The sequence below is a fragment of the Muntiacus reevesi genome, chromosome 3, assembly GCF_963930625.1.
Source record: "Muntiacus reevesi chromosome 3, mMunRee1.1, whole genome shotgun sequence".
NCBI lineage: Eukaryota > Metazoa > Chordata > Mammalia > Artiodactyla > Cervidae > Muntiacus > Muntiacus reevesi.
The window spans coordinates 178,481,171-178,496,422 of NC_089251.1; the positions used below are offsets into that span (position 1 = coordinate 178,481,171).

The 15,252-nt window shown below is 43.7% G+C and overlaps 1 protein-coding gene across 4 annotated transcripts in view; it reads right to left on the reverse strand.

Moving 5' to 3' along the window:
• AIG1 (androgen induced 1) overlaps window positions 1–15,252 on the reverse strand; it is a 269,086-nt gene that overhangs the window by 23,510 nt on the left and 230,324 nt on the right. The window lies entirely within an intron of this gene.

Below are 15,252 nucleotides of genomic sequence, written 5' to 3' on the forward strand. Positions count from 1 at the left end.
CCTCGGGGAAGCCTTCCATGAACCTGTAAGTTTGGGGTAGGGTATGGTCCTGTGGGGGCTTCCCAGGTGGTCCAAGTGGTAAAGAACACTCCCGCCAATGCAGGAGACACAAGAAACCTGGTTTTGATCCCTGGGTCTGGAGATCCCCTGGAGGAGGAAATGGCAACCCACTGCCGTATTCTTGCCTGGAGAATCCCGTGGACAGATGAGCCTGGTCTCTGGTGGGCTACGGTCCATAGATCACACAGAGTCAGACACGACTGAAGTGACTTAGCATACATGAATGCAGGCATGTTCCTCTGGCCTCTGAGAGCCTGCTCTATTTCTTCTATTAGGACCCTTTTGAACTGTAGGGCAACTGCTTTTTTTTAACATTTTTTTTAAACCTGAACCATTTCTTAGAAATCTTTATTGAATTTGTTACAATATTGCTTCTGTTGTTTATGTTCTGGTTTTCTGGCTGAGAGGTATGTGGGATTTTAACTCCCCAACTAGGGAGTGAACCTGGACTCCCGGCATTGGAAGGCAAAGTCTGAACCACTGGACCACCAGGGAAGTCCTAGGTAATTGCTTTTTAATTTTCTTCTATCCTCTAACAAACCATATGCTCCTGAGGGCAGAGCTGAGATTTATACACTGCTCACCTCCTATACTTAACACGGTGCCTGACACATGGGAGAGACTCAAGAAATATATGTCTGCGAGAACTAAGGAGCTTCCTCCCGAATCAACATGAACCTGATGCTTTCAGAACAGAGAAGTAAAGTATGATAATAATAACCAAGATAGTTCCTTCTCTTACTTTGAAAATTATTAAGGAAATAGATCTACCTTAATGTATAAAGACAGAGTTCTAAACTTTTTTTCAGCAAAAAAAAGTTTTTCGGCTCTTTTCAGCAAATTTGGAAAACACAGCAGTGGCCATGGGACTAGAAAAGGACAGTTTTCACTGTCCCAAAGAAGGGCAGTGCCAAAGACTGTTCAAACCACCACACAACTGCACTCATTTCACATGCTAGCAAGGTGATGCTCAGTCCTTCAAGCTAGGCTTCAACAGTATGTGAACCAAGAACTTCCAGACATACAAGCTGGATTCAGGAAAGGCAGAGGAACCACAGATCAAATTGCCAACATCCGCTGGATCAAAGAAAAGCAAGGGAATTCTAGAAAAACATCTACTTCTGCTTCATTGACTATGTTAAAGCCTTTGACTGTGTGGTTCATAACAAACTGCTAAAGAAAACTCTTATAGAGATGGAAATACCAGACCACATTACCTGCCTTCTGAGAAATCTATATGCAGGTAAGGAAGCAAAAGTTAGAACTGGATATGGAACAACAGACTGGTTCCAAATTGGGAAAGGAGTACATGAAGGCTGTATATTGTTGCCCTGCTTATTTAACTTATATGCAGAATATATCATGTGAAATGCTGGGCTTAATTCCAATGCAAGTTGGAATTAAGGTTGCCAGGAGAAATATCAATAACCTCAGATACACAGATGACACCACCCTTATGGCAGAAAGCAAAGAACTAAAGAGATTCTTGATGAAGGTAAAAGAGGAGAATGAAAAAGCTGACTTAAAACTCAACATTCAAAAAATGAATATCATGGCATCCAGTCTCATCACTCCATGACAAATAGATGGGGAAAATATGGAAACAGTGACAGGCTTTATTTTCTTGGGCTCCAAAACATTGCAGATGGTGACTGCAGTCATGAAATTAAAAGACACTTGCTCTTTGGAAGAAAAACTATGACCAACCTAGAGTCATTACTTTGCCAACAAAGATCCACAGAGTCAAAGCTATGAATTTTCCAGTATGGATATGAGAGTTGGACCATAAAGAAGGCCGAGCACCAAAGAATTGATGCTTTTGAACTGTGGTGTTGGAGAAGACTCTTGAGAGTCCGTTGGACTGCAAGGTGATCAAATCAATCAATCCTAAAGAAAATCAGTCCTGAATATTCACTAGAAGGACTGATACTAAAGTTGAAGCTCCAATCCTTTGAAAATCTGATGCGAAGAGCCTAATCCCTTGAAAAGACCCTGATGCTGGGAAAGATTGAGGGCAAGAGAAGGGACAGAGGCTGAGATGGTTGGATGGCATCACTGACTCAACGGACATGAGTTTGAGCAAAGTCTGGGAGATAATGAAGGACAGGGAAGCCTGGCGAGCTGCAGTCCAAGGGGTCACAAAGAGTCAGACACAACTGAGCAACTGAACAACAACAATTTTAGACCAAGTTTTTCTTGCTATTTCTATTCTATCTCAAACAAAAGGTCTTTGGGGTTGTAAACTTCTTTGGACTCTTGGGGTATAAGCTCAACTCTGGTGCACATATCTCTTTATCTAATTCATTTATTTTAAGTTGGTTTTACTTTGTGTTTCCTGGGAGCCCAGTACTGCTGGGTGCTGTGGGAGACCCAGTGTCTGTTTGTTGAGAGCTCGGGAAACTGTCTGCTGAAGACGGGACTGGGCAGGACTGGACTCACCGTAAAGAGATTCACATAATCCCACTCTCGTGGAATATATTCTGAACCTTCAAAATATTCTCACATTCTCAAAGACATCAAGAAGGCTCTCCTCAGGAAAAGGAGAGACTATACTTTGGCTTAAAATGGATCTTTCCTCTTCCTGAAAGTTTTGTATTGCCTGAACTGGGTCATTTCCCTTATAGGATGTCACTCTGGCAAGAAGCACAATCTGTGAGCTTCCTCCTACAAGTCTATCAGCTTCAGGTGGCAATTTATTTTTTGTTTTATTCATTTTTGCCACACCTCACAGTTTGGGGGTTCCCTGACCAGGGACTGAACCTTCCCCACCTGCAGAGGAAGCACCAGAGTCCTAACCACTGAACCACCAAGGATGTCCTTACAGGTGGCAATTTAAATGAGCCAGGCAGGTGGGAGAAGAGGCAATAAAGCTGAAACTCAACATCAGAGGAAAAGATGGAAAGAGTATTGTAAACCCTTTATATGGTTTTTATTGATCTAAGTGTATGATATTGAGCTTACCCTACACTGAGTTCAATAATTTATAGTGTAGCTCAGTTGGTAAAGAATCCAGCTGCAATGCAGGAGACTGGAGACTGTCTGCAATGCAGGAGATCTAGGTTCAATCCCTGGGTTGGGAAGATCCCCTGGAGCAGGAAATAGCAACCAACTTCAATATTCTTGCCTGGAAAATTCCATGGACAGAGGAGTCTAGTGGGCTACAGTCCATGGAGTTGCAAAAGCTGGACATGAATTAGCAAATATAATTTAAAATATTTTCTTACTTTATCTGCTTGTATTTATTTATTTATTTTTCATTTATTTTTATTAGTTGGAGGCTAATTACTTCACAACATTGCAGTGGGTTTTGTCATACATTGACATGAATCAGCCATGGAGTTACATGTATTCCCCATCCCGATCCCCCCTCCCACCTCCCTCTCCACCCGATTCCTCTGGGTCTTCCCAGTGCACCAGGCCCGAGCACTTGTCTCATGCATCCCACCTGGGCTGGTGATCTGTTTCACTATAGATAATATACATGCTGTTCTCTCAAAACATCCCACCCTTGCCTTCTCCCACAGAGTCCAAAAGTCTGTTCTGTACTTCTGTGTCTCTTTTTCTGTTTTGCATATAGGGCCATTGTTACCATCTTTCTAAATTCCATATATATGTGTTAGTATGCTGTAATGGTCTTTATCTTTCTGGCTTACTTCACTCTGTATAATGGGCTCCAGTTTCATCCACCTCATTAGAACTGATTCAAATGAATTCTTTTTAACGGCTGAGTAATATTCCATGGTGTATATGTACCACAGCTTCCTTATCCATTCATCCGCTGATGGGCATCTAGGTTGCTTCCATGTCCTGGCTATTATAAACAGTGCTGCGATGAACATTGGGGTGCACGTGTCTCTTTCAGATCTGGTTTCCTCAGTGTGTATGCCCAGAAGTGGTATTGCTGGGTCATATGGCAATTCTATTTCCAGTTTTTTAAGAAATCTCCACACTGTTCTCCATAGCGGCTGTACTAGTATCTGCTTGTATTTAAAACTCACACACTATCCCAATTTTTCTTATTAAGCAATCGATCTTAAGAACCGCTTCTCTGACACTTTGATTGGCATAATATCTAAAGAGAATAGGTCTGCATAAACCCTTAGAAAACTGTAGATGAGGAAGCACTTTTTATTTTCTTTAAGACCATTTCAACTGCTTCTTTCTCTTGCTCTTGGTAGTGAGAGGAGGAGATCTGGGTAACTGACTTTGAAAAAAATTAACCAAACAACCACATATCTACAACTGTGTTCCCCTTCCTGGGTGGAAATGAACAGGTGACTACAGTAGAGTACCACAGAGGGGCTGACCCAAGTCTTAGAAATCAGAGAAGGCCTCCCTGAGAAAGAGGTTCACACTGCTGCAAAAGTTCCAGGGCCCACAACTGATTTCCCAACCTTGGGGTCTGGCAGAGCGTCAGAGAATCCCCAGGGAATCTGACTTTGAAGGCCAGTGGGACTTGATTACAGAACTTCCACAGAACTGGGGAAACAGACTCTTGGAGGGCACAAACAAAACTTTGCGTGCTCCTGGACCCAGCAGAAAGGAGCAGTGACCTGACAAGAGAGTGAGCCAGACTTGCCTGTGAGTGACCAGGAGTCCCCAGCAAAGGCAGGGGTTGACAGTGGTCTACCATGGGGCCAGGGGCACTGAATACTACAGCCCTGATACAAGTCCTTTTGAAGAAGGTGGCCATTACCGCCATTACTCCAGGCCAAACCACAGGGAGTGAACACAGCCCCACCCATCAACAGAAAACTGGATTAAAGATTTACTGAGCATGGCTCTACCTATCGGAGCAACACCCAGATTCCCCCATAACCAGTCCCTCCCATCAGGAAGCTGCCACAAGCCTCTTATCCTTATCCATCAGAGGGCAGACAGAATGGAAACCACAATTACAGAAAACTAACCAAACTTATCAAATGGATCACAGCCTTGTCTTACTCAGTGCAACTATGAGCCATGCTGAGTAGGGCCATCCAAGACAGACAGGTCGTGGTGGACAGTTCTGACAAAACATGGTCCACTGGAGAAGGGAATGGCAAACCACATCAGTACTCTTGCCTTGAGAACATCATGAAAAGTATGAAAAGGCAAAAAGATAGGACACTGAAAGATGAACTCCCCAGGTCAGTAGGTGCCCAATATGTTACTGGAGAAGTGTGTGGAGAAACAGTGCCAGGAAGAATGAAGAGGCTGAGCCAAAGTGAAAACAAAGTCCAGTTGTGGATGTGACTGGTGATGGAAGTAAGTCCGATGCTGTAAAGAACAATAATTCATAGAAACCTGGAATGTTAGGGCCATGAATCAAGGTAAATTAGAAGTGGTCACACAGGAGATGGCAAGAGTGAACATTGACATTTTAGGAATCAGTGAACTAAAATGGACCGGAATGGGTGAATTTAATTTAGATGACCATTATATCTACTACTGTGGGCAAGAATCCCTTAGAAGAAATGGAGTAGCCCTCACGGTCAATAAGAGAGTCAGAAATGCAGTACTTGGGTGCACTCTCAAAAACGACAAAATGATCTCTGTTCATTTCCAAGGCAAACTATTCAATATCACAGTAATCCAAGTCTATGCTCCCTCCACTGTAGCCAAAGAAGCTGAAGTTGAATGGCTCTATGAAGACCTATAAGACCTTCTAGAACTAACACACCAAAATAATATCCTTTTCATCATAGGGGACTGGAATGCAAAAGTAGGAAGTCAAGAGATACCTGGAGTAACAGGCAAGTTTGGCCTTGGAGTACAAAATGAAGCAGGGAAAAGACTAACAGAACTTTGCCAAGAGAACGTACTGGTTATAGCAAACACCCTCTTCCAACAACACAAGAGAAAACTCTAAACATGGACATCACCAGATAGTCAACACCGAAATCAGATTGATTATATTCTTTGCAGCCTAAGATGGAGAAGCTCTATACAGTCAACAAAAACAAGACCAGGAGCTGACTGTTGCTCAGATCATGAACTCCTTATTGCAAAATTTCAGACTTAAATTGAAGAAAGTAGGGAAAACCACTAGACCACTCAAGTATGACTGAAATACAACCCCTTAAGATTCTGCAGTGGAAGTGACAAATAGATTAAAGGGATCAGATCTGATACACAGACTGCCTGAAGAACTATGTATGGCGGTTTGTAACATTGTATAGAAGGTGGTGATCAAAACCATCCCCAAGAAGAAGAAATGCAAAAAGCCAAAGTGGCTGTCTGAGGAGGCCTTACAAATAGCTGAGAAAACAAGAGAAGTGAAAGGCAAAGGAGAAAAGGAAAGATAAATCCACCTGAATGCAGAGTACCAAAGAACAGCAAGGAGAGATAAGAAAGCCTTCCTCAGTGATCAATGCAAAGAAATAGAGGAAAACAACAGAATGGGAAAGACTAGAGATCTCTTCAAGGAAATCAGGATACCAAGCGAATATTTCATGCAAAGATGGGCACAATAAAGGACAAAAATGGTATGGACCTAATAGAAGCAGAAGATATTAAGAAGAGGTGGTAAGAATACACAGAAGAACAATAAGAATTAAATAAAAAAGACCTTCATGACCCAGATAACCACCCAGATAGTGTGATCACTCACCTAGAGCCAGACATCCTGGAGTGCAAAGTCAAGTGGGCCTTAGGAAGCATCACTATGAGCAAAGCTAGGGGAGGTGATGGAATTCCAGCTGAGCTATTTCAAATCCACAAAGATGATGCTGTGGAAGTGCTGCACTCAATATGCCAGCACATTTGGAAAACTCAGCAGTGGCCACGGGATTGGAAAAGGTCAGTTTTCATTCTAATCCCAAAGAAAGGCAATGGCAAAGAATGTTCAAACTACTGCACAATTGCACTCATCTCATATGCCAGCAAAGTAATGCTCAAAATTCTCCAAGCTAGTCTTCAACAGTACATGAACTGAGAACTTCCAGATGTTCACACTGCATTAAGAAAAGCCAGAGGAACCAGAGATCAAATTGCCAACATCTTTTGGATCATAGAAAAAGCAAGAGAATTCCAGAAAAACATCTGCTTCATTGACTATGTTAAAGCTTTTGACTGTGTGGATCACAACAAACTGGAAAATTCTGAAAGAGGTGGGAATACCAGACCACCTTACCTGCCTCCTGAGAAATCTGTATGCAGGTCAAGAAGGAAGAGTCAGAACTGGACATGAAACAATGGACTGATTCCAAATTGGGAAAGGAAAACATCAAGGCTATATATTATCACCTTGCTTATTTAACGTATATGCCGAGTAATGCATGCAAAATGCTGAGCTGGATGAAGCACAAGGTGGAATCAAGATTGCAGGGAGAAATACCAATAACCTTATATATGCAGATGATACCACCCTTATGGCAGAAAGTGAAAAGGAACTAAAGAGCCTCTTGATGAAGGTAAAAGTGGAGAGTGAAAAAGTTGGCTTAAAGCTCAACATTCAAAGAACTAAGATCATGGCATCCAGTCCCATCACTTCATGGCAAATAGATGGGGTAACAATGGAAATAGTGAGAGACTTTATTTTCTTGGGCTCCAAAATCACTGTGATGGTGACCCCAGCTATGAAATTAAAAGACACTTGCTTCTTGGAAGAAAAATATGACAAACCTAGACAGCATATTAAAAAGCAGAGACATTACTTTGTCAACAAAGGTCTGTCTAGTCAAGGCTATGGTTTTTCCAGTAGTCATGTATGGATGTGAGAGTTAGACTATAAAGAAGTCTGAGTGTCGAAGAATTGATGCTTTTGAACTGTGGTGCTGGAGAGGACTCTCGAGAGTCCCTTGGACAGCAAGGAGATCAAACCAGTCCATCCTAAAGAAAATCAGTCCTGAATATTCACTGGAAGGACTGATGCTGAAGTTTAAACTCCAATCCTTTGGCCACCTGATGGGAAGAACTGACTCATTGGAAAAGACCCTGATGGTGGGAAATATTGAAGGCAGGAGGAGAATGGGATGACAGAGGATGAGATGGTTGGATGGCATCACTGATTCGATGGACATGGGTTTGAGCAAGCTCTGCAAGTTGGTGATGGACAGGGGGTCTGGCGTGCTCCAGTCCATGTGGTTGCAAAGTGTTGGACATGACTGAGCGACTCACCTGAGCTGAACTGAGACAGAGAGATTCATGACAGTTAAGTAAGATCTGGAACTAATATTTATGGGAGACATAACTGAGGGGAGGGTGGGGTTGGATGGGGGTATGGGAGGTGAAAGCTTTGAAGCTGATAGGAGCATATTGCCCTCGACAATTGGTGTGAAGACCACCATGGCTGGAGCTAAGCAAAGTGAAAGAGAAGGAAGATGAAGATGCAGAGGTCGGTGGAATCAAACAATGTAGGTCCCCTAGGCCATGTAAAGGAATTTTGGAATTTATCCCTAGACACAATGGGCAGTCATCCACATTCTCTGAGCAATTGAGTGACATGATCATATGTGTTTTAACAAAAGAACTGAGGGATCCTATATACAGATGAGTAGAGGTGAGAAAATGCCGGTTCTTTGCAGTAGCTCAGGAGACAGATAATTGCAGCTTGGACCACGATGGTGGCAATGGAGAGGGATCAAAGCGTAAGGATTCTAAAAGCACTTTGGAGGCAAAAACTGGTGGATGATTCTTTGTAGTGGGTCCAAGAGAGAGGGACAGAGGAGGTTTCATAGTTTTGGGGCATGAAAAACTGAGTGGGTGGCAACGCTCAGGGGATAGAGACTTGGGGGTGTGATTGGGAAAGCACAAGAATTAGGTGTGCAGCTGCTAAAGGGGAGAGGCTTGTGAGCAAACATCAAGAGAGAGCTCTGAACTGGAGATCTGAGACAGTGGCTGCAAAAATGGTGTGTGAGGTAAGTTGTTTCATTCGTGTCGGGCTTCCCTGGAAGCTGAGACTGTGAAGAATCTGCCTCCAGTGCAGGAGATCCGGGTTCAATCCAGGGTCAGGAAGATCCCCTGAGAAAGGAAAGGCAACCCAGTCCATTATTCTTGCCTGGAGAATCCCATGGACAGAGGTCCTGGCGAACTATGGTCCATGGGGTCGCAAAGAGCCGGACGTGACTAAGTGACTAGCACTAACTATGTACACTAACGATGGGTTTACCTATTGATAAGAGGTGGTTTCAAAAAAAAGAGAGGGAGACTAGGACTTCTCTAGTGGTCCAGTGGTTAAGAATTTGCCTTGTAATGCAGGGGACACAGGTTCAATTCCTGGATGGAGAGCTAGACCCCCCCACATGCCTCAGAGCAAGTAAGCCTGCGTGTTGCAACTACAGAGCCAGGGCACCCTGGAGCCTGCACGCTGCAACTAGAGAGTCCTTGTGCCTCAAGGAAAGATCCTGTGTCCCACAACGAAGACTCGAGGCAGCCAAATAAATAAAAAAATATTTTTAAAAAGGAGGACCTACATTACAAGAGTAGATCTCAAGTTAGGTATTCTTGCCATGAAAAAAAAATTTAAATAATAAATAAAAAGAGAAGAAGACCTGAGTTTCAAAGGACTCCAGCACTGGGTAGAGTGGGAAGAGCCAGTCAGTGATGCTGAGAGAGCAGGGAGGAAATTAGGGTGGTTGTTACATCATCTAAGTCAGGGAGGAGAGTGATTCAGGAAGTGGGGGGATATTTTAGTATCAGAACTGCTGACATGTCAGTTGAGAAGAGGTCTATAAAGAATCCAGTGGATTTACCAAAATAGAAGTTCTTGGTGACATTAGCAAAGGTTTAACCAAAGTAATGAAGCTTAAGCCACACTGGAGTGGCTTACAATCCCATTCACATAGTATACTCTGTGTTAGATACTGGTCTATAGGCTTCACACATACTAAAAATTAATCTTCCTTTAGTCATCACAGCAACCTTAGGAGGTAGGTACTCTTCTTATACCATTCTACAGATGAGGACATGAAGACACAGGGATGTCATGTGATTTGCCCAAGGTCATATGACAGAAGTAGAATCTAGGCTCAGGCAGCCTGCCTCAAAAAATCCATTTTCTGATGGCTTCCCTGTCCTGTCTCCTAAGTGTGTAAATGGGCCTAGAGACAGTGTAGACAATTCTTTGGTGGGATAGCATGACCAACTCAATGGACATGAACTGGGGCAAACTCCAGGAGATGGTGAGGGGCGGGGGACCTGGCATGCTGCAATCCATGGGGTTGCCAAGAATTGGACACAGCTTGGCAACTAAACAACAACAACAGACAACTCTTTGGGGAAACTGGGCTGTGAGTAGGGAGATAGTCCAGTTCAGTTCATTTCAGTTCAGTTGCTCAGTCATGTCCGACTCTGTGACCCCATGGACTGCAGCACCCCAGGCTTCTCTGTCCATCACCAACTCCCAGAGTTTACCCAAGCTCATGTCCATTGAGTTGGTGATGCCATCCAACCATCTTACCCTCCATCATTCCCTTCTCCTCTTGCCTTCAATCTTTCCCAGCATCAGGGTCTTTTCAAATAAGTCAGTTCTTCGCATCAGGTGGCCAAAGTATCGGAGTTTCAGCATCAACATCAGTCCTTCCAATGATATTGCAGTAGCTAGGTATAAAAAGGGGTGGGCCAAGAATAATAATTTTTTTTTTTTAGGGTGGAGACAAGGACAGGAATCTGTTCAAGCATTGATGGGAAGGCTCTGGTAGTGAGGCTGGAGTTACAGGAGAATGAAGTGATGGAGGAAGGGTAGAGAGCTGGGAGGGGATGCAGCCAGAGTGCAGAGGGAGGGGCTACCGGTTAGAAGCTGTGGAAACGCTTCCCCCACTGGCACAGGAGACACAGGAAAGGGAGGGTACAGAAAGGATGTTTGCAGGAAGAACTCAAGAGTTCCTGTTCAAAGTTTTTTACTTTCCGTGTGAAATTAAAGATCAGGCCATCTGCCTAGAGAGGAAAGGGCAGAGTGAGAGGGAGGTGGAGGGGGATGGGCAGAGCAGGCTGGAGAAATACAAAGGAAACTTGCCAACAGCATCAAAGGCATAAGCAGCGTCCAAATGGTGATTCTGGAAGACGGCAGGGAAAAGAAGTCGTGTTGGTTTGGATGGAGGGTAGGGATGTTGAGGAGTGTGGGAAGGGTCTTGATGAGGGGCCTGCTTAATACATATGGAGAATTCTGGCTCTTCATGTGTATGTCTGAGAACCAGCTGTTGGGGGTAAGAAAAGATGAAACTCAGAATAACAAACACTAAACACTGGGAACTGAGATGGATAATACACAGAAGCCTGTTCTGTCCAGATGCTGATCTAAAACTCTGATGCTACCAGGACCCACATGGACATTGGAGGAGCCCTGTGCAAGCCACACTCTCACATAGCAAGTCCTCAACGGTCTACAAAGACTTCTCCTTAGAGGATAAGAAAACAGTAACTACCGCTACACGAGGTGTTCATAAAAAACAAATAGATGAGGATAATGGGAAAGCAGTGACGTTTTCAATTCTCAGGGGAGAAACAGAGCTTGGGAAATAACTTAGTATATGAAACATAAGAAATTTTCAGAACACTCTTTGGCCTTCTTAATAGAAGGAGACATAAAACCCACCAGGTGGGCCCAAAGTTCTTAACAAGAACAGAGAATAAAATGAAAATAAGGATGATGGGGAAAAGAGGAAGAGAGAGAAATGAAAACTTTCCATTGAGACTCAGACACTCAGGACTTTAGTCAACTGGGAGGAAGGAAAGATACTATCATCTCTTGAATGACCAGTGTGCTCATTCATTTCTAACAAGAGAGAACATGCAGGCAATGTCTCCTATTTTAAACGTGATAAAAATGAGGCTAAGAGAGGATAAGTAATTTGCTCAAAGCTCCTAAGAAGAGGGGATCTGAACAAGGACTGTCTGATTTCAAGGATCCGGACCTCCGCCTCGCAGAGTAGCATGACAGGTTAATGAGGGAAAAAACATGCAGAAAGGGGCTGAGGGGCTCCCTAAGGACTGAGTGTCCTCGGTGTAAACACAGAACAACAACAATGGGGGCCAGACGGAGTGCCAGTCGCGTGGCAGCACTTTGTCCCCAGTGGCCTTAACGACTAGACACAGCTGCTTCTGATGCACTGCTGCAGAACGGAAGGAAGACTGAAAACCCACTTAGTTCGTTCACCCAGAGTCACTCTTCACACCGTAACAGAGAGCAGAGAGTAAGGTTCAAGCAGAGACTCCGCAGCCACACCCCAGTGCCTGTCCTGGACAGCTGACCCCTCAACAACATGGGTCTGAACTTCGATGGTTCCTTTGTTTATTTAGACACAGATTTTTTTTTTTCCTGGCTGTGCTGGGTATCTGCTGCGGTTCTTGGGCGTCCCCAGTCGCCGGGTGCAGACTTTGTTGCCTCGGGGCACGTGGCATCTTAGTGCCCCAGCTGGGAACGTGCACCCCCTATACTGGAAGGCAGATTTTTAGCCACTGGACAATCAGAAATACCCCCAGGTTTTCAATACTCACAACGGTACCTGAGATTGGTATATGATCTGAAATTGGGTGAATCTACAGATGTGGAATCTCCAGTACAAAGGAATTGCAGGTAGAGGAGAACCACGTATATGGAGCTGACTGTACAATTACTCTCAGATCTACCATTGCAGAGAGGGTGGGCACCCCTCATCCACCCTGAATGTTCAAGGGTCAACAGCAGGTCTGGCAACAACAAAAAACAGTCTCTTTTCCTTGGGTAAGCCATATCGTCTCTCTCAAGTTTGGTTTCCTAATCTGTAAAATGAGCCAGATAGTGCTTATCTCAAAGGGTTATTTGGGGAAATAATATGATAATACTTTAAATCGCTTGGCACAGCACTCAAAATAATGGCATTCATTACATTTCCTGATAATTACAGCTGCATTGGAAACCAAAGGGACTTTTGGTGCTGTGTCCTGCATAAGGGGAAAGGCATAATCTTATTTATTAGGGGGAATTCTCAGTGAGGTGCAGAGAAATGCATGGAGGAGTGATGGCGGAGGTGAGGTGTGAAGAGAGGGAGTTAAGAGCCCACCATCAATGGTCAGGGGATGTCTCTGTCCCAGACTCCTGGGTAAATGGAAAGACAGGTGGAGATAGGCATGGGAAGGGTCTGGGATGACTGCAGACGCTAAGCTTGGGTTAGACTGAGATGGGGGCTGGGAAATGGAGCCACTGAGCATGGCTTAGTCCACGGGGGAAAGCTCCAATACCCTCTCACTTTCTTAACTCTCAAGATCCAAATCTAGAAAGACTGCAGATTCAGATGGGGAGGGAGACTTGTGAGAATGAGCAGCAAGCTAGAATCAGAGCCGAGCAGACAGGGAGGCTGGCCAGGAGCCTCGGATGTATAGCTTCAGCTCAACCACACAGAGGACTGTCAGGGAGATCTGCTTTATAAGTAGCGTGTGACAAGAAGAATGGTTTCTTATATTTTGGCACGAGGCTCTGGAATGTCCAGTTCTAACCCTGGCATGCTGTCAAAAGATTTCATATCCTGAACCTTTTGCTGCTGTGTCACTGGTATGTCGTATCTGAGATAGTCTGGAAAGGAGCAAAAGCCAGTACCTTCTGCGATAACAATTAAAATTCTTGGATTTATATAATGTGATATGATGCGAGGGGCATTGTTTAGCTTTTGGCACAGCTATGAATGCCTAAGGCAGAACACCAAAGGAAAAAGTCGACTCAGAGTGTTCTCAGAACATATCTGGAAGAGTCTGCTGGTTAATGCAGATACGTGTCCAAACAAGCACTGGTTTGCTCAGGAAAGATGCATAGCTGGCAAGTCTCCCTTGGCATGCAGAGCGTGAGTAATGCTTCATTTTAATGAGGGATCTTGGGGGTCTATAATAAAGACTATGTGGTATTTCCCACGTGTCTCTTTGGAACGTGGACTGATTGTACCCGTGGTGGAAGAAAAACCATCAGAAAGTATGCAGTTCCTAAAACCTCTGGGGTGCCACAAGACTCACATAATTTAATGGCATCTAAATGAATTCACAGAAATACACTCAGCATCCCCAGAGTAAAAATCTTCTCTTACCATAGGTAAGTAAATATGAGCACAAAGTAATGAGACTGTTGGTGGGGGAGGGGAGATGGGAAGGGTATTTGATGTTTAAACTAAAGCTATAGGCAGCTCCAGATGAACTGTAAACACTGTAACATCTCTGGAATAACTCTTAGCTTTCCCATCATGACTCTTCTGAAAGATAAGATGACCTGGATGGGTGGGATCGGGGTGGATGGGAGGGAGGTCAAAGCAAGAGGGGAATGTATGTATTACATACAGTCGATTCACTTCATTATACAGCAGAGGCTAATACAACATTGTAAAGTAATTATACTCCAATTAAAAAAAAGTCATCTGAACATCAAGTTCCTATGTATAAAGCACATAACCTTCATTTTTAAGACATTATTTCAGAGTCACACTTTAACCTGTGAGTACGGATCATTTGAAGCTTTTCTTTCAGAGAAAGCCAATACTTAATGTTTTGGTTGGAAACAAAACCAACTGACAAAATGACTAGGAAAACAAACGCTCCCCAGTCCTGAACAGTGAGTGGTCAATGAAGGGGCCCATGGAGCATGACCACATGTTTGTTCTAGGGTCTACTGTCTGGACGTCCCCTTAGATCCAGTCATACGGTGCGCGTGACTTCCCAAGAGCAAAGCCCCTTTTGGTTCAGATTTGGAGCCTTATTCAGGCAAACTATGTGAAGTACTGTACTGACCTTTATTTAATATTTCTGGACTGGCTGAAGCAAAATGCTTCACGAGGACTGGACCTCCCAAAGTGCTCCAGGATTCTGGTGGGATTAAGTACAGTTCTGGGGTGTTTGAAAGGATATGACTCAGTCCCAAAAGTTTACAGGAGGGGATGGTGACCCAGAACTCAGGACAAGAGAGTCCCAAGAGACGGAAGTGCTAGGGGCAGAGACCTCTTTGGCATAGGCTAATATATTAAAGAGGACTTGGAATTATACAGAGAAATAAGAAATTGTCTATCTTAAATAATTTTGAAATGTTAACACATGGTTAGAACTGAAATTAAAGTGAAATAAACTCATCAGGCAAAAAGTCTTATATCAGATAAATGTTGCCACCTCCCACTTGGGATTTATTCATGCCCAGTAGACCAAGTGGAGATTTCCTGTCATTTATTTACCCCAGTTTTTCAAAGCAAAGCTATTAAATGCATGCTCAAGGTGACAGTCAGGCTTTAAACTGAATCAGGAAAATGTACATTTTCACTTGTT